Genomic DNA, 19499 nt, shown 5'->3' with positions numbered 1-19499 from the left:
AAGGATGGATGAATGGATGAAGAAAAGGCTAGGTGCATTTAAAGAGAGAAGGAAAGATGGATAGATGTTTGTATAAATGAAGAGGAGGAACAAAGAAGTATGTTTATGGCTGGATGAAGAAAAGAAGATATAAAAAATATAACTATGTATATATATACACACATATAATTTACCCTTTACTTTCCCAACAGATATCTTTGTAACGGTGGTAGGATTTCCACTTACAGGTGCAAAATTCTTAGAAGTAACTTTACCCTTTTAAATTCTGTTGTAGGAGACTGCACCCCCTGTTTCGAGGGGGTTGAGAATTATACGTCTACACCTAAGTATAGATCTACACTCGGAAATGGTGAACTATAAAAAAGTGTAGACTTACACCTAAGTTTGGTAGTAAGTATGCAAGTGAGCAAATATACATATGTATAGTTACTTTTGTGAATAAGGCCCTAATTATATAAGCACACTAGGTTCAATTTTCAAGCACGAGAAACCAAGATTGTGTAAATATTCTTAGTTTATGATATGTTTTGCTGTGGATAATATAAAATTACTGTTATACATGATATCTGTGGCATGGTATTCTCCCCAAACGTTTTACCTTTACTACTCCTTTTGCTGAATTCATTTTTGTTGGCTTTAGTACTCTGTGCACTTTAACACTGCTAAACAGTGTTAATTTGGTTGTACTAGTGCCTTCATTCATAGTAAGATTGGCTTACACCCAACTGGCACACATAATGTACTTCAAAGCCCCTAGTAAATGGTACTACCTATACCCAATGCCTGCAAATTAAATGCTACAGCACTCCTTGTATTATTCACTGAAGTAGCCTTTTAAAACATGCCTCAGTCTTGCTAGTGTAGCCTGTAGTGCAGTTTTAAACTGTCATTTTACCTTTATTTGTTACATGTCCTAATAGTGAAAAACTCCTAAATGTATTTTTCACTTTTATAAGTCCTACCTCTTCCGTACGATATTATTGGATTGCACGTTTACATTTAATAAGTGATAACTTTTGACTGGGAGCAGATAAAAATTAGTGGTGGGTGAAAAATGTGGCCCTGCTGGTAGAGTTTTGCCAACTCCATGTTCTGCTTGGAGTGTGGATTTCTGGCAAAACTCCACCAATCTCTACAAGGTGTTTTATTTTCTCGCATGCAGCTCGCCAACATTAGGTGGCAAGCACAAAAGAGAATTTGCTTCCCTGAGAGCAATTTGTGGGCGCTAAAACATCCACAGCGACATTTCTCAATGCGGGTGGTCGCTGCAGGTCACAACCGTTTGCTTTGAGAAAGCTGCCACTCAAGGAGAATGTTTACTGGAGCAGCAGAAAGAAGCAGCACACTCTGATACACTGCTTGGCGCTGTCCAGCTGATTTTACAGTGCAGAACATGCTCCCGGTGCTAAAACTCAGTTTGTGTAGCGCAACGTGCCGAATTCTGCCCGCTTGCAGAACTCTGGGGTATTTAGCAGAGTTTTTATGAAACTCTGTGGTATTCTGCAGAGTGAAACTCTGCAAGTTCTGACAATCATTATTAGAGATATGGGGCCAGATGTAGCAAAGGGTTTTACCCATTTTGTGTCTATGGGGAAATGTGTTCGTACATATGGCTCATGCTGTTTACTCTCAAATGAGATGTAATTTTAAATCCTCTTTAATGGTAAAGTCTGATTTTTTTTTAAAAAAAATTGTTTTTCGAAATAAAACATATAAATGATGCCATTGCAAACATCTCTCAATAATACACAGGTACAAGACATCACAATTATGCTGTTCAGTGTAATCGCACATATCTGTGCTACTTGTCGCTCACTGGTGCGCTCAGATTTAAAGTCACAGTTCTGAAAATGCCACTTTTAAAAAGTTTGTCTTTCTTAAAAATGCTCCTAGAGGAATTATTTAGATATAGTATGCGTACATATTATCCAGTCCTCAGTTAATGAATAAGACAACTCCCTACTGTTAAAATCCAATATATTACTCAATAGGATTTAGGAAGTTCAAAAAAATGTACAACAATTCCAACGAATGTCCATTTCATAAACAACAACACTGTATATAATCCCTCTAGATCATAAGATTGAATCCCAACTGCAGATCCAGGAAGGGGTTAAAACCCTCCTCATGACACATTTCTGCACAATAATTGCCTGGTTTTCAGTCCCAGTTCAATCAATTCAGCTTGTCAAATGAGAAGGTAATGTTGACGTTTCGGCCTGTAGTGGCAGTCAGAGGTCCGTCAGACCATCATCAGGACTCAGTGTTGTCAAATAATACCTACACATAAGGAAAATTAATAAAAAAACAGTACGTGCAATCTATTAAATCACACCATGTGTACCGCCTGTTGAACCCAAAAAAACACCAAAACACAGGTGTGGATACTTGTATAAGCCACCACCTATATGACAAGGAAAATACAAAAAATACTTTAAAAAAAAAAAAAACATGCACCATAAAGTACACTGTGTCAGGCTCACAACTAGAATAGCTATATTCTGCTACTTACAATAGGTTGCAAAAATAGGCTCTGTAGCAACACACCAGGGAACTTCAACCTACAAGCCCAAGTAAACAAATCTACAAAGATTAAAATATTAGAATTGCTTAACAGTCATACAACATAAACTCTAGAAAAACTCTGCCTCCATTGCAGTGTACTCATACCTTTTAAATATGGGACCGCTAGTCTGTCTCCATCCACATCCGCTCAACATATGCGAGTCAGAATCAAACATTGCTAGCCTTCCCGGTGAGTTTAAATAATTAATTATGAGGGTCACGAAGCACCATCCTATCCTGTCCCGCACCGCTGGCTTGGGCCTACTGACGACAGCGCTTCCGCAACGACGATGCTGCTGCCTGCACCGTAACCTGTGGACACCGCAGGTTGCACCGCCCCGCTTCACACCGCAGCCCTGGCCTCACCGAAGCGGCTGGATGCCTTTACTGAGCCGCTGCCTGCACCGTGACCTGTGGGCACTGCATCGTCCTGCTTCGTACCGCAGCCCCGATGCCATCCACGCCAGCACTCCTGACTTCATCAGCCTGGAGTTCGATCTGCAATGCGTGTGGCTTCAGGGGCCCGACGACTTCTGCACCAACTCTGGCACCGACACCGCGACATCAGCGCCGCCGCTCTCCGTAGCTTACCGCAAGGATCACGTTGTCCTACATATCCAAGGTACTGTTTGCGGGTCTTCCCGACACCGTGGCTGGCCTGTGACGCCACAGCCGGCCTGAACTGTTGGTTTTGTTGATTATGACTCCGTGATAGCCCCCGGTGGAGCTATCAACTTCAAGGAACTGTATTCTTAAGATACATCTTACAATATTCATATCTTTAGCATTGTATGTTGGCTTTTTCTTGTTTTGGTTTTGTTTTACACAAATAAATATTGGCTATTCTTCTAAAACTGGTGTGGTGTCCTTTTGTAGTGTTTTCACTGTATTACTGTTCATGCCAAGCTACCAAGAGGGTGAGCAGGGGTTATCTGAGTGGGTATCTCCCTTATCCTGACAAAGGTGAGGGTCCCTACTTGGACAGGGTGCAAACCAACTGCCAACTAGAAACCCCCCCATTTCTAATAACCACCAATGCAAAGCTTTAGTGAACCCTGCTATTCATGTCAAGAACGAGGCGACCAGCAGCGTGAGAATAGCTCTTCGCTCTTCACCAACAACTGCCAACGTGAAGCTACAGCCACCACCATCTGCGATGCCTGACCATCTCTTTGCACTAACGCAACGACTTCCTGCAATGCCTGGCCTACCTACTGCAGTACATCGACGATCGTCCGTAACATTCAGCCTCCTCCTTGTGGCCTTCTGCAACCCAAGTGGAACCTGGGCCCTGTATTTGACTCATTCTTCATCGTGGTCTGCATGAACTTGTGACTTTCCTTCAGTCTAACGTGACCTGATGATGGTGTTTTGGTAACATGGTACCGTGGACCTGACCACCAGTGGTGCTTTGTGCTATTTCCATTAGAAGCTTTAAAATTGAATATCTTGGTTCTACCGATTAGATCTTTGTTATTCTATTAAAATGCACTTTGTTTTTCTTTGGGATCTTTCTTACTGTTTGTTTGCAGCACAATGACTTCACACATTGCCGTTAAAAATGTTAAGCTTGATTGCTTTGTGCCAAGCTACCAGAGGGTTCTGCACAGATTGATTTAGTGCCTTTTTATGGTTCACCCTGGTAAGGACGGTGGTTGTATCTGGGTGGGGCTTCTATCTGTCTCAACCTATAACCCAATTTCTCACAGTTACAGTAAACTCTTATTAGTAAGCCAGTAATATAGCTCATTGGTTTGGTGGGCCTGGAGCTGATATCTGTGTGTGACTGGCAGCCCATACTTTTGAATCCCACCATGACTTGTTTATGCTTTCATCTACCTGAAGTCAATAATATGGATACCATTAAGTTGGCTGATGACACTGGAAATAAGGGTGTGTTGGGGTGCTGCAGCCCCCCCTCCCCAATAATCATGCTACAGTTTTGAATGTGAAAGAGCTTTAAAGAGGAATTTAACTTTAGTTTTTATTTTTGTCCCATTTGCTGTGTTCAAAGACAGAGGCCAAATGGCAGTCTAGTCTATCTAATCTAGTCTAGTCTAGTCTTCTGACAAACTGTGGTTTATTATTTTGATATGGTGACTGGCGTTTACTTTTCATTCTCTTACTGTAAATTGTGAGGATATTGTAAAGTGAACTGTGTGGAAATCTTGCTTGTGTGAAATGAAATGCTATTGGATACCTATAAATAAACTACAAATATTTGAAAGTAAATAAACAGGAAAGCACAAGTGAAGCACTTTGTTTCTAATTATGAAGTTTAAAAGAAGCAAACATTTCAAAATGATAAAAACAAATCAAGACACTCCACTTGGTGATGTGCCTATGACAAATATTAACTGAAACCCAATTTCCACACATTATCGTTTATGTGCCATATTATTTTATCAGGAAAACTGTGTGTCTGTGCAAATTTAGGGGGTCATTACAACCTCGGCGGTCTGCATTGGATACCTATAAATAAACTACAAATATTTGAAAGTAAATAAACAGGAAAGCACAAGTGAAGCACTTTGTTTCTAATTATGAAGTTTAAAAGAAGCAAACATTTCAAAATGATAAAAACAAATCAAGACACTCCACTTGGTGATGTGCCTATGACAAATATTAACTGAAACCCAATTTCCACACATTATCGTTTATGTGCCATATTATTTTATCAGGAAAACTGTGTGTCTGTGCAAATTTAGGGGGTCATTACAACCTCGGCGGTCTGCATTGGATACCTATAAATAAACTACAAATATTTGAAAGTAAATAAACAGGAAAGCACAAGTGAAGCACTTTGTTTCTAATTATGAAGTTTAAAAGAAGCAAACATTTCAAAATGATAAAAACAAATCAAGACACTCCACTTGGTGATGTGCCTATGACAAATATTAACTGAAACCCAATTTCCACACATTATCGTTTATGTGCCATATTATTTTATCAGGAAAACTGTGTGTCTGCAAATTTAGGGGGTCATTACAACCTCCGCGGTCTGCATGGCAGACCGCCGAGGTTGCGGGAGCCAGAATACCGCCATTGCTGGCGGTATGGCTGGCTCCCTATTTTGACTTTTCCGCTGGGCCAGCGGACGGTAACAGAGTTACCGTCCGCTGGCCCAGCGGAAAAGTCACATCAACATTGCCGCCGGCTCGTAATTGAGCCGGCGGCAATGCTGATGTGCAGCGGGTGCAGTAGCACCTGTTGCGCATTTCACTGCCCGAAATTCGGGCAGTGAAATGCGCGACGGGGCTCTGCCTGGGGGCCCCTGCACTGCCCATGCCAAGTGCATGGGCAGTGCATGGGCAAAATAAAGGTATTTGAAAATGTAAAACTATCCACTGTTTCCTCGCCCCCACTATGAATTCTATGAAGGAGAGCTATAACACTTTACAAAGTCTCTTTAACCACTGTCTGCTTCTTATCAGTGCTACATGGCTGATGTTCTTTCAAATATACAGTTGGCCACTAGTTTACCAAAGGTAACTTGTGAAAGAAAAACACTGAATCATTTTCAATCCATTCTACTTGTAATCAATGTTTTGAATTCACTGAACTTCAAAATGTACCATGGATTTATGTGGGTTAAAACACCCATATAAAGGTTTTTAGATGATCTCATAACGTATGAGACAACCTCTCACAGTGACAGACTCTTGGAGTCCCAGTGAAACTAGAGGTGCGCAAAACACACGTAATTTGCTTTTGTATGATTACACACAATTATGGCAAAATTACAAGAAATGCAAATCTGTCATTTCACTTGTTTATTTTAGCATGAAATGTGTCCTTGCATCAATTTTTGACACGTCACTGTAAACAACAGGCGCTCGTGTTCTGTCTTTCAATCGCAGTTTTACAGGAATTGCACCATTCACAGTAAATTTTTACTGGATATTGCACCTTTCACGTTAACTTTTTACCACAAATGATAAATAATTACATGAAGTGATGTAATTTATAATGGTATAATTTAAATTCCGACCAGGCTTATATGGCACTAGATTTTTCTGGATAAAGAAACTTCTCCTGCTTTTTGGTGGCAGGCTTCATTATGGGTAACTCATAAGTTACTGTCCTGAAAGATAGTAATGCCAGGACAGACTCAACCTCCTCATTGAAAGAATTCTTAATAAAGTAATAGTGGAAAGAAAAGGGATCCAGAGCTATAAAATTGCCTCAGTGATAGATATGTGTTTTATTAGTGTGGGTACATCAGGTATAACAAAAATAAAATAGGATGAATGCCTAATGAGTATTATGACTCATACATCCTCACTGCTTGCATGATTCAGCTTGTACTACTGCCTGCAGGGCTCAGAGGCCTTCATCAGGACTAAGGTAGATCCCTACCTAACTGCTACATGTACTCATACACACAGTGCCTGTTAGGAACACTTTTTGTTTATCATACTGCAGTTGGTTGTAAGACGACAAAGGATGCAATATATAAATATAGTGAAATAGAAACCTATAATAAACTATACATACACCACTTGTATGCACAACAGTAGCATGACTATGGTGTTTCCAAAGTGATAAAACATGCAAACATTGCAGACCAGCACTGTACACATATAAAAGGTGAATACATGCACTCTCTGTCATACCACTCACACTAAACTAAGGGGTACCATGTCATCATGGTCTTAACTGGTGTTGCACCCACTGTAGTCAAACCTTTGCATGGCTAAATATGTTGTTAGTTCATTCTCAATAATCTTCAGGCTTTACTGAATGTGAATATGATACCAGTAATCCTTCTAGTCATAGTTACTACCACTTACTTAGCTTCATCCACAGTCTATGATAATGAAGTAATTATCACTATTCGTTCACTCAGTCAGAATTGTATTAATTGCAAACAGCAATGTCTCTCGTTCCTGCAGCCATTTATCTAGCTTGTAGAAAGCCATAGATCACCCTTCATTGTGTGCTTTGTAACTTTTCACAACTGCAGTCACTGTAAGCAAGACGCTGTTGAATTTGTAACACACACTTATACAACATTCAGACCACTTACTTCATCAAGAGGCTGTGCCCATCTTTTTGTGCCTAATACTTGTCAGCCGTCTGCCGTAATTGTGCCTGATAGTTGGACGGACTGAGCATTTTATATGGTTGGCATGCTTGAGTCTCCAGTGAGTTGCTCTGTTGTGCGTCACACGCCACAATTTCTTCTTTTCCTCTCACTCTCCTTTGGGTGGATCATGATTTTTACATTCACACTGATATCCTCACAATTCTGTTTGGTTCGCAACATGATTTAAAACTTAATTTGTCACGCGCACATTCTCCAGTATTCCTCAGGGAAGAATATCATTCTCAATTGTAAGGCCCTACAGCCCTCCAATTTTACTCCCTCACCGTCTGAATCTACCCTTCTTGTTGTCATCACTGCCCCCCCCCCCAAAAGCCACTGCTCCTGGCTACAGCCGTGAGTGGTGAGATGACCGAGATTTAAGATGTGATAGAGATGATTTAAGGAGATGATAGAAAAGGGGGGCGCTAGGTGAGCCCAAGAACGTTGAGTCTAGCTTGTACAAGATGGTACCTTTGTTGGTAAGCTTTTCTAACCTCTTTTGCACCAGCCTGCAAAAGTATGCTCCAGTTGCCTAATAGCCCACAACTCTCGTAGAATCTGGATTCTGTGTGCGCGAATCTCACACAGTCCTGATTATCTCATTCCAACTTCAGGATATCAACAGAACTTCAAATATATGAATGCAAATAATAAACCAGGGCCGGATGAGCTACTCACACGGAGACCTGGGAAAGTCGCCCTTTGCAGAATCCCTTTCTCCTCAGTTCTGCATCTCCCCTCCCTATTTTCGTTGCTCACCTTAGAGACTACGGTACATTTGCCGTGTTCCTCAACTGTGCCTGTTTCACTCCTCCCTCTCCTCCGTGCTTTTGTCTCCTTCTTACCATTGTAAGTAAAAGGAGCTTTGAAAATACACGGAGTGTTGATTTTGGGAGAGGTTCAATATGGGGAATGGGTCGTTCTGTGGCTAAATGAAGCGTTCACTTGGCTGCAGTGCACAGGGAGCCTGTCAGAACGTGGGAGGCACCAGGGCTGTGATCAAAGGGATGGCTAGAGCGGCAGCCTCTACCTGGCTGTGCTCGTGTTTGGTTTAGGCCTTGTTGTTTCAGCCCCGGCTCAGGCAGACGTCCCGGCTGGTACTGCCTGGAGCAGCTGTCTGGGGCCGGTGCGGGGCGGCCCTGGGTCTCATCGTAACACGGCTGCTGTCAGGGCAGGATTAGGAATGGGCAGTGATGGATGAATGATCCCCACAGTCACTAGCCCATCACCCCGTGCCGTAGGCCCCCACCACCACACTGCAGCGGGGATTAGCAGAAGGGGGTGGGGCTGTATCCCCTAAGTAAACGCATGCGGTTAAACGCATGCCATCAGGTGGTTCTTGCAAGCAGCTTCAAAAGGTAAGGAGAGATGGGGTTAAGAATGTAAGAAATCTGCAGCCTGCGAGACAGGGACCCCTTCCATACATACCCCTATGCTCTTAATTAGAAGGTGTACGTACTCCGTCTTGATCTAGGGTATCCGCATGACTGGCCTCCTTCAATGCCCCAGGGTTGGACTGGCCTATAGGTAGGGTCACTAGAATTAAACGGCAAGGGGTGACCAAACAAATTATGCACCATGGTTTCCTAAACTATGCAGCAAGAGAATGCAAATTATGCAGCATAATCTGGCACATTTTGTGATATTATCATTTCATTATTTTTTACGTTTTTACTCATGGTAACATTGTCTGGACAAAGGTTTTACCTTATTAGTACCAGCTTTAGCAAACAACTATATCAATATGAAACTGAAAAGTGAACAGTCAACCTTTCCAAAGTGCTTTCTGCTGCACAAACAACACGAGTCAGCACTTTTCAGTAACTTGTGATCTGCTTGAGTGAGAAACACTTTTTTGGATAAAATCAGCAAAATATGTGCCTGCAGGGTAGTTTGGCAGTGGCAGAAGGGCTGACCTGACAGGCCCGTATGTGGGTCCGCATGTGAGACTGTTTTTTGGGCCGTTTATAGGGCTGGTTTATGGTCTATTGACCCAGTTTTTGCTTATGATTTCTCTGAAATTACCATAACAGTGCCCACAGCAATCCCAGATGCACGCAGTCTCCAGTACCTTGCATGACACTTACGCAGTGTATATATCTACAAATTCAAAGCTGCCCCAATTTGCAAATTTGGGCCACTTTTTTAGCTACCTGATTCACTAATGGGGGGTCACTTTTATTTTGGTACCTAGGCCTATCTGGTGTCCTAGTTTGACTCTGCATGGACCCTCCCAAAGCTTTCTTAAAATATTTGTCAATGATCCGCCAAGTGAACAATGTTGCTAAAATCCATGCTACTACCTACATGTCTTACGACTGACTACCTCTAAATGAAAGGCTTGTACCTGCCTTGGGAGTGGTGATCTCCAGAATAGACTACTGTAAAACTATTTATACTTGCCTCCCTAAGGAAATTTATCACTAAACTGCAGAGACTCCAAAACCAAGCCAGTTGCCTCGTACTCCGACACACACTGATCACAATGAACACAGTGATCACTTGACACTTGTACTGATGACTCAACAAATAAAACTAACGTTTGAATTAAAGACTACACGCCCTGTGCACAAAGCTTCAGTGAACTATTTACATAGGGTAGGTGGAATATTTGTAGACCAAGAGGGTTGAAACAAAACTTCTAAAAAGAGAAGAGAGGTTATCATACAGTATCATTATATCGTTTATCACAGAGTATAGGTATATAGCTTTATCAATAAATTAAACATTTCATTTGGAACATTTTGCTCCCAACAAATGAAATACATACATAAAAGGCAGCCCCCCAATTTTTGTTTTTTGCTGCATCATATTTTATTGCTGTTTTTTTTTTTTGCCTCTGCGCGTTGGGGCACTGCTGTCAAGTGCCAAGTATATGCTCTGACCCCTAAAAGTTGGAGAACTGAGCTAATCCCTGGCTGGCGTATTTAATTTTTCTATACTGCCTTAGTATATGGTGCGTTAATACACCCCCGGCATGCAAATTTAACTGTAACCTGAGGACTTCAGAACTTATTGTGCCATCCACTAGTGTGTCAAAAGAGAACATGGCTTAAGGCCCAGTATTGTAGCCTCACTGCTGCAATGTAACACCTGCAGTGCGACCTGTCAAAATAACCCTATTTGGCAGTTAAAACCTCCCTTTTAAATAAAAGTAAGCCACCCAGTTTTTGTAGCCCACGAGATAGTCTGCATGGTATTTAAAAATGGAGACATTTAGGGGGTCATTATGACCCCGACGGATGGTGTTAAATTGATGGAAGCACCGCCAACAGGCTGGCGGTAACTACCGCCAAATTATGACATTGGCGGTTTGGCTCAAGCCAAACCGCAAATGTACCACACAATCTGCCATGGCGGCAACGACCGCCAGTTGGAAACATCAGTCTCCAGCCCGGCGGCCGTCACTAGCCCGCCTGCAGGATAATGACCCCGCATACCGCCATGATTTTCGTGGCTTCTGTACTGCTACGAAAACCATGGCGGTAGGCACTATCAGTGCCAGGGAATTCCTTCCCTGGCACTGCTAGGGGTTGCCCCGCCCCCCTCCCCAGAGTCCTCCCCCAACAGCCATGGCCCCCCTACAACCTCCCAAAGCCGATAGGGCCCCCTCTACTCCCCCGCCCCCGAACACCATGGGTCCCCCATGCATACCCACAACCCATGCATGCACACAACACTCATGCACACACACGCGCACACACATGCACACATGCACGATACATCCTACGACACACCACACCCCCGCATTCATACACGCACTCAATCACCCCTCCATACGCACACACTCACACCCCCATTCACGCACACGCCACACAACACCCTCCCACCCCCCTCCTCTGTCGGACGATCACCTTACCTGTCTCGGTGGTCGTCCGGGAGGGAACGAGTTCCATGAGGCCTGCTCCGCCTGCAGCACCCCGTCACCACAACACTGCCACGCCGAATACTGTATTGTTGTAATTCGGTGAGCGGTATTGTGGTGACGTGGCAGTGCTGGAGGAGCAACTTCCATTGCACCGCCAACCCCCAGTATGGCTGCTGGCGGCTCTCCGCCCAATGTATGGCCTAGTGCATAGGGCAGCTCAGTGTGTGTTGCGTCCGCCAACAGTAGTGGTGTTGCTGGCATTGACCATGTGTGTCCACGGAGGGTGAAGGCACCAGTGTGACGGAAGACGAGGGGAGCTCCACGACGGGGACAGGAGGGGATACCAGCGACAGCGACTCCTCCTCTGATGGAAGCTCCTTGGCGGTGACGGACACCTCGGTGCCCACCCCAACTACAGGCATAGCCGCCACTCCCCCTACCAGCACCGCCCTCGCAGCAGCCCCTCAGCGTGTTTCACGTGCCCGCTCACTCAGGAGGGTGGGCATCTCCTTCGCCCCAGGCACCTCAGGACCTGCCCCAGTCAGCCCTGCTGCCCTCAGTGAGGAGGCTATTGACCTCCTGAGATCCCTCACTGTTGGGCAGTCAACCATTCTGAATGCCATCCAGGGTGTCGAGAGGCATTTGCAGCAAACAAATGCATACCTGGAGGGCATTCATTCTGGCGTGGCGGCCCAACAGAGAGCATTTCAGGCTCTAGCCTCAGCACTGATGGCAGCCATTGTCCCTGTGTCCAGCCTCCCCCCTCCAACTTCCACTACCCCGACCCAATCCCCTCTACCTCATCCTATCCCAAGCACACCTTCGGACCAGCATGCACACACATCAACAGACAAAAGTGGCTCAGGAAAACATAAGAACCACACAGGCACTCACACAAGCACCATACCCATGCACACATACCAACATCCACTTCCTCCACTGTGTCCCCCTCCTCCACGTCCTTCACCTCCCTCCCACTATCGTCTCCACTCACACCTGCATGCACTACATCATCAGCCACTGCCTCCATCACCAGCACGCCCATCACAACACACTGCTCACGTGCAATCACAACCCCCACTATCATTCACACGTCCCCTGTTTCCTCTCCCAGTGTGTCTGTGAGCCCTCCTCCCAAAGTACACAAATGCAGGCACACACACACTCAACAGCCATCCACCTCACCACAGCCTCCAGCCCATGCACCTTCACCCAAACTCAGCAGACGTACACCTCCTACAACCACTACCTCTTCCTCCACTCCCCCTCCATCTTCCCATCCCAGTGTGTCTAAAAAACTTTTCCTAGCTAACTTTAACTTCTTCCCTACACCTCCCCCCGTCCGTCCCCTAGGGCCAGGATGTCCAGATCCCAGCCCAGCACCTCAGGCACCACATCTGTGTCTGCTGTGATCCGTGCACGCCCGGGTGGATCGAAGGGGGCACCCGTTAGAGCTGCCAGTGTGCCACCTACAGATGTGAAGGACCACCCGATTCCACCACCTGCCAAGGTCAAAAAGGGGCCAGCTTCCAGTAGGGGAAAGTCACACCACCCACCCAGCAAGGCCTCACCCAAACACAGAGAGGACAGTGCCAAGGTCCCAGCAGCGACTGCCAAGGTGGGGAAAGGACACAAGACAAAAGGGCAAGTCACCTCAGGGCACGATGCCTCCTGGTGAGGGGCTGGTGACCATCATTTCCTCAGGGATGCCAGCAACCTGTACCACAGTCACAATCGCCGCATCGACCGCCACCTGCACCACCACCTGCACCGCTGCTGCCACAATGTCAGTCTGCAGCATCCTCCCCAAGGATCAGCCATCCGAGGCTGCCGGAGACGGTATGGTGTTTCCCTCCACCACAACAGACACCTGCACCACGGCTAGCACCAGCAGCATCTCCGCTGCAGCCACCGCCGCAGCTACCGCCACCTGCACCACCATCTGCACTGCCACGTGCCCAGCCGGTACCACTATATAGGACGTCAGCAGCCAGTTGAGGCTGCAGGTAGCGTCCTGGACCCCGGACACGCCACTTGAAGCACCACCACGAGCACTGGCACGACCAGCAGTTTGCAGCCTAAGTCGCCGCAGGATGGAGGGTGGCTCTGCCTCCATGGAGTATCATGCTACCTGTTCCATGTACACCTCATAGCTCAGACACCCAGGTGACAGGAGGTTAACTGCTACACCCCAGGTGCAGCATCACTGGGCACAATGCCCCGTCCAGAACCAGTGGAGAGATGCATACACTCCCCCTATCCTTGGCAGGATGAAGCACTCTGGGCACAATGCCCCCTCCAGAACCAGTGGAGAGATGCATCCACTCCCCCTATCCTTGGCAGGATGAAGCACTCTGGGCACAATGCCCCCTCTTCAGAACCAGTGGAGAGATGCATCCACTCTCCCTATCCTTGGCAGGATGAAGCACTCTGGGCACAATGCCTCCTCCCGAACCAGTGGAACATGTCACCGACTTGAGAGACTGTGGCTTAGCACTCCCCAGGAGCAAGCAGTGGGCAAACCACCCACTGGAGAGACTGTGGCTTTGCACTCCCCAGGAGCAAGCAGTGGGCATGGAGGCCCCTCGAGGGGCAGTGGCGTCATACCATCTTCCGGCTGAGGTGCCCCCACCTCCCTGTCTCCCTGAGGTGCCTGTGTTTTTTTCGACCTGATGCCCCTGCAGTGTTCTCTCCGTTTTGAAGCAGGTGTCATGTGTGGGCTTCGCCCATGCTTTTTGGGACCACTGGTCCACGGACATTTACAAGGGACAGTGTACGGCCTTGTGTATATAATGTGAACTTTTGTATACACTGATTATTTGATTTTCTTTTGCTATATCTGAATGTTCCAATATAACACTGGTTAGACTCATTTCCTTTTGTCCTTGCGTTCTTCCAGGGAGTGACGGGGTGTATCAGTATTGTTGTAGAATGTGTTTGTGTGTATGTTGTTGTGGGTGAGGGTGGGGTGTGGGGGTGTTGCGTGCCGCTTGCGTGTGTCACTCTCTTTTCCCTCCTCCCCTCCCCTGTGTGCTAGATGCAGTACTCACCGTCGTCGCCGCCTTCTTTCTACTTCCTGGTGTATCAGAAGATACACCAACATCGGGAGGATCTGCAATTCGGGCTCCATGGCATCCTGGTTCTTCGTGGAGTGTCGAAAGGTGAGTGGTTCTCCTTCGATGTACTGTTTCCGCCGTGCTTTTGACGTCATTGGTACCGCCCCAGGAAAGCTGGCAGATTGGCCTCTCATAATAGTGTGGGCAGTACTTTGTCTTCCGCCTGTCTGTTGGCGGTGACCGCCGCGGTGTTTGTTGCTACCGCTGTGACGGTCAGAGTGTTAAAGTGGCTGTCTATGTTGGCGGTTTCCGCCATGGTCGTGATCTCATTTTATTTTACCACCGGCCTGTTGGCGGTGTTACCGCTGCTTTAACACCGACCACCAGGGTTGTAATGAGGACCTATGTCCCTACAGTGACACACCCGCAAAAACTATTTACAATGTAGAATGTTCTATCTGTCCTATGAGAAAAATCAGACTGCAGAGTAAAATATTAATTCCGCTATCTGGTGTTTGGGACAAGCTACAGAAATGAATACTATTTTAAATATTTATTTAAAATCCAATTAGGTGGTGAAGTTAGATTTTACTAACTATTATTAAGCTATCTTTTCCCTGCATGAAGCTCCTAATTTGCATTAACTTGACAGCAGCTGCCCTGCCAGTTCTTGGCTTTAGTGAGATGTGAAAAACATTCCCAGAGAGGAGACTGTGGCTTAGGCCTGCTGACATTCTGGACCTGGGGGTAGACAGTGAGCTACATATCAGTTCAGGAAGGTCAGCTGGGGAGTTTCCAGGATCTTCGTTAACTTGAAAGAGAAAGAGATGAAGTCTGTACAGCATAATTTAGTGTAAGGGGAGACCTTCTTTAGGCCAAAGGTAGCCAGCTGGCCATCAGCCCAGTGGGAGGGGAAGCTGGTCCCAGATGCAATTTTGTGTAGTTTAGGAGGGGGGTGCTCGTTTCCCTAAACACACCCTTGAATGGTAAACATGTGCCTTCTCAAGGCAGAAGGCCTGTACCATCTTAGTTTTCCCTTAGACTTGTGTAGTCTGGGAAAGTCTGCAGTAAGGCAAACAGGATGTGCTATAAAAGTGAGTAGGATTGCCCTTAGAAACTTTTCCCCATTGGTTAGGGAGTGTCCCGGAGTAATCTCCACCCACTGGATACTGAACTGAACAAATACGGACCGCATCTCCAGCTCCTCAGAACACTTTCTGGACCTCTGGAAGACATGAGGAAGGACTGCACCTGCTGTCTGAGACCTGTCTGGAAACCTGAAGGGCTTGGCCTGCTCTTACTTGTACCCAGGACAAAGAAGTAGACTCCAAGGGTTAGGTGGCTGACCTCCTGTTTGGCTACAGGGAAACTACAAGCTGCAAGATGCCTTTTTGATGAAGTGCTCACCTTGAGTGGACCGCTGGGGGCCTCTGCTGGAGTGAATTCGAATCTCTGAGTGCTGCCCCTGAGGTCCTGAGACCTTTAGCTGTGTCACGTGGGAATTCTCCAGAAATCTGTGAAAAGCTGGTTCTTAAAAAAAACTGTGGACTTACAGAACTCCAGAAGACCAAGACCAACCACCCAAGTCAGTCTGCCCAAGGCGTAACCTCACTGGGTAAGAAAATCAAGTTGGTTCTGCTCATTTTTGCTGCTCCAAAAATCTGTTCAGCTGACCCTTGTGGCAAGTCTATCTGACTTTGGTGCGACCTTCCTGGATACAGCCTGCAGTCTTTCCCTGCTGGAGGATTCTGAGCTCCAAAAAGTAGCTAAGGGCCTGATTTAGAAATTGGAGGACAGGTTACTCTGTTACAAATGTGACGGATCCCGTCCACCATATTACAATTTCCATAGAAAATTATGGAATCATAATATGATGGACGGGATATCCATCTTGTTTGTTATGAAGGAACCCCATCCTCCAAAGTCTAAATCAGGCCCTATGTCTAAATGAAGAAATGTTGAATGGACAAAAGTATGAAAGGTATCTGGCTGACGGGCAGACCGCTCTGGGTGCGAAATATGAACTTTCCCTTCTAAAACCGGCAGCTTCAGAGGGACTTCATCTACTATCAATCAGGTTTCGAGAGGACTTCCTCAGATATAGGTGGTCATTCCAACCTCGGCGGTAAAAGGCGATTACCGCCGTGCAGAAGACCGCCATAACACCGCCGCGGCCGCGGTAAACCGCCACGGTCATTCTGACCCACAACAGGCAAACCGCCAAAATACAGACATCCACAAAAGTCCGCCACACCAAAGGGCAGCGAGAAACTGGCGATGACCAAACCTCCACCGTTACGCCAACAGAAATACGCCCACACTATCACGACACACGAATCCACGCGGCGGTCTTTCAACCGCGGTATTCCATTGGCGGTACACACCACTGCGCTCAAAATACACACACATATACAAAACACAGCCACATTGGACAATTCGAAATACACACACCTGATACACATACACACACCACTCCCACACACCCAATACAATATAAAACACACACCCACATCACTCACAAACCCCTACTCCTAGAGATTCGTGAACACGCACAGAGATAAGAGACCGGAGCACACAGACGCGCAATTCACTGTCACCCAGCTATACTACCACACACGTCAAAATACACACCAATACACATCTTAACACTTAGCACCACACAATCCACCCCACACATCACCCAAACCACCCCATGGCACCGCAAAACACCCCAGGTTTTCTGACGCTGAACACAGGGTCATGGTGGAGGAAATTGTACGGGTAGAGCCACAGCTCTTCGGGACACAGGTGCAGCACCCCACCATTGCCAGGAAGATGGAGCTATGGAGCAGAATAGTGGACAGGGTCAACGCTGTGGGACAGCACCCAAGAAATCGGGACGACATCAGGAAGAGGTGGAACGACCTATGGGGGAAGGTGCGTTCCATGGTATCCAGGCACAACATCGTGGTGCAGCGGACTGGCGGCGGACCCCCACCTCCTCCCCCAGAATTTACAACATGGGAGGAGCAGGTCTTGGCGATCCTGCATCCTGAGGGCCTCACAGAAGTAGGCGGAGGAATGGACTCTGGTAAGTCATATCTTAATTACTACATCCCCCCAACCCCACCAGCATGCCAACTCATACCCCCACCCTCACCCCCACCCCCATCACACCTAGTCCTTGCAAATGTCTCACCCTCACAACCCACCCATCCCAACACCAAGCCCTGCATGCGACCACTAAGCATGGACACCCATCACCTAAGCATGCCCACTGCACATACCCATCCCCCCCAAACCACCCTCACAAAAGCCCCCACACAGGAATGCAAGCACAGGGGTACACGGGCACCCACCCATTGCACTCTATGGCACACACAGAAGCAATAATCATACTATTATACCCCTGCAGGACCCGAATGCCACGTCACCACGCAGGAGGGTCCACAAATGTCCACTCCACCCCCAGAAGAGGCCCACAGTGATGACAGCACCTCTGTCTCCCTGGATCTAGATGACCAGCCCGGCCCATCGGGGACCTCTGGAAAGTCGGTTCCCCTCAGACAGCCACAGGCCACAGCAGACCTTCCCCCCTCTGAGAACACCAGCACAGCACCCACCCAGCGGGCCCATACCTCTGTCCCCAGGACACGTCAATCAGCGGTGTGTCCACCACTACAGGGCACCCAGGTTAACCCACCACCCCAACAACAACAGGGACCTGGGGGCAGTGGTAGTGGGCACACGGTCCAGGGGACAGAGGCACAGGGAAACAGGGGAACTGGGAGGGCTGCTGTGCGACAGGGGGGGGACAGGCCCAGGGAACCCACCCTCCACGAGGCCCTCTCCTCCATCATGGGAGCATACCACCACTCCCAGGAGACGATGGCGACGGTCCTGGCCAGGTTTCAGGAGATCCAGCTTCTGCAGGAGCAACAGTATATGGGGTTCGGGGAAGAACTGAGAAACATCAGTACCGCCATGGGCACCATCGTAGTGGCTCTGAATGAGCTAGTCACCACATTGCGGGACACTGTTGCACCACAAAGGGCCCCTGACACTAGCATGGACCAAGAACTGCCTACCACCTCCGCCGGCGCTAGTGGACAGGAGGCTCGGACACAAGACCAACAGGCTACCAGAACCCCACCCCCTGCAGAAGGTGAACCACCCCGCAAGCGGGCCCTGAGATCCAGGAAGAAGACAGAGTAAGATGCCAAGACCCCCGCCAGCAAAGGATACCTCCCTGATTGTCATCCAACTGTCCCACATTGACACCCTGTCAATACTTACACTGCCCCTACTCCACTTTCCACAGGCATCTGGACGATGCACCTGTGATACTGATAGTCTGGACTCTGCCATGGACAATCGTCCACCATCACACCTCAACCATTTGCAACCACCCACCAATTTAGAGCACTGTAATAAACACACTTATTGCATAAAACAATCTGGAGTCTGGCTGTGATTATGTACAAATGTATTAGACATTACCGTGCCAAATGGCATATTCACATTGTGATGCCAACATACCAATGTCACACAGCTGTAGTCCATGGGGAAATAAAGCAGATGTCACGCAGTGGGGCCCACATCTCTGAAATTGGAAGGGAAAGTCACAACTCAGTTACCACACACTGGGGGAAAAGGACAGACAGTAGAGAGGTAGTAGGGGTTAAGTATATGTAATATGCCGGTGTGGATTCTTACCTGTGTGTCATTGAAAATACTGCTGTATTACTGTGTTCCTGTTCTCTATGTCGTCCTCTTCGCCTTCCTCCTCTTCACTCTCCACAGGCTCCACAGCTGCTACAACACCACCATCTGGACCATCCTCCTGCAGAAAAGGCACCTGGCGTCGCAAAGCCAGGTTGTGAAGCATACAGCAGGCCACGATGATCTGGCACACCTTCTTTGGTGAGTACATTAGGGATCC

This window comes from Pleurodeles waltl, chromosome 6 (genome assembly GCF_031143425.1).
Source record: "Pleurodeles waltl isolate 20211129_DDA chromosome 6, aPleWal1.hap1.20221129, whole genome shotgun sequence".
NCBI classification, from domain to species: domain Eukaryota; kingdom Metazoa; phylum Chordata; class Amphibia; order Caudata; family Salamandridae; genus Pleurodeles; species Pleurodeles waltl.
This window is presented reverse-complemented; position numbering follows the sequence as displayed.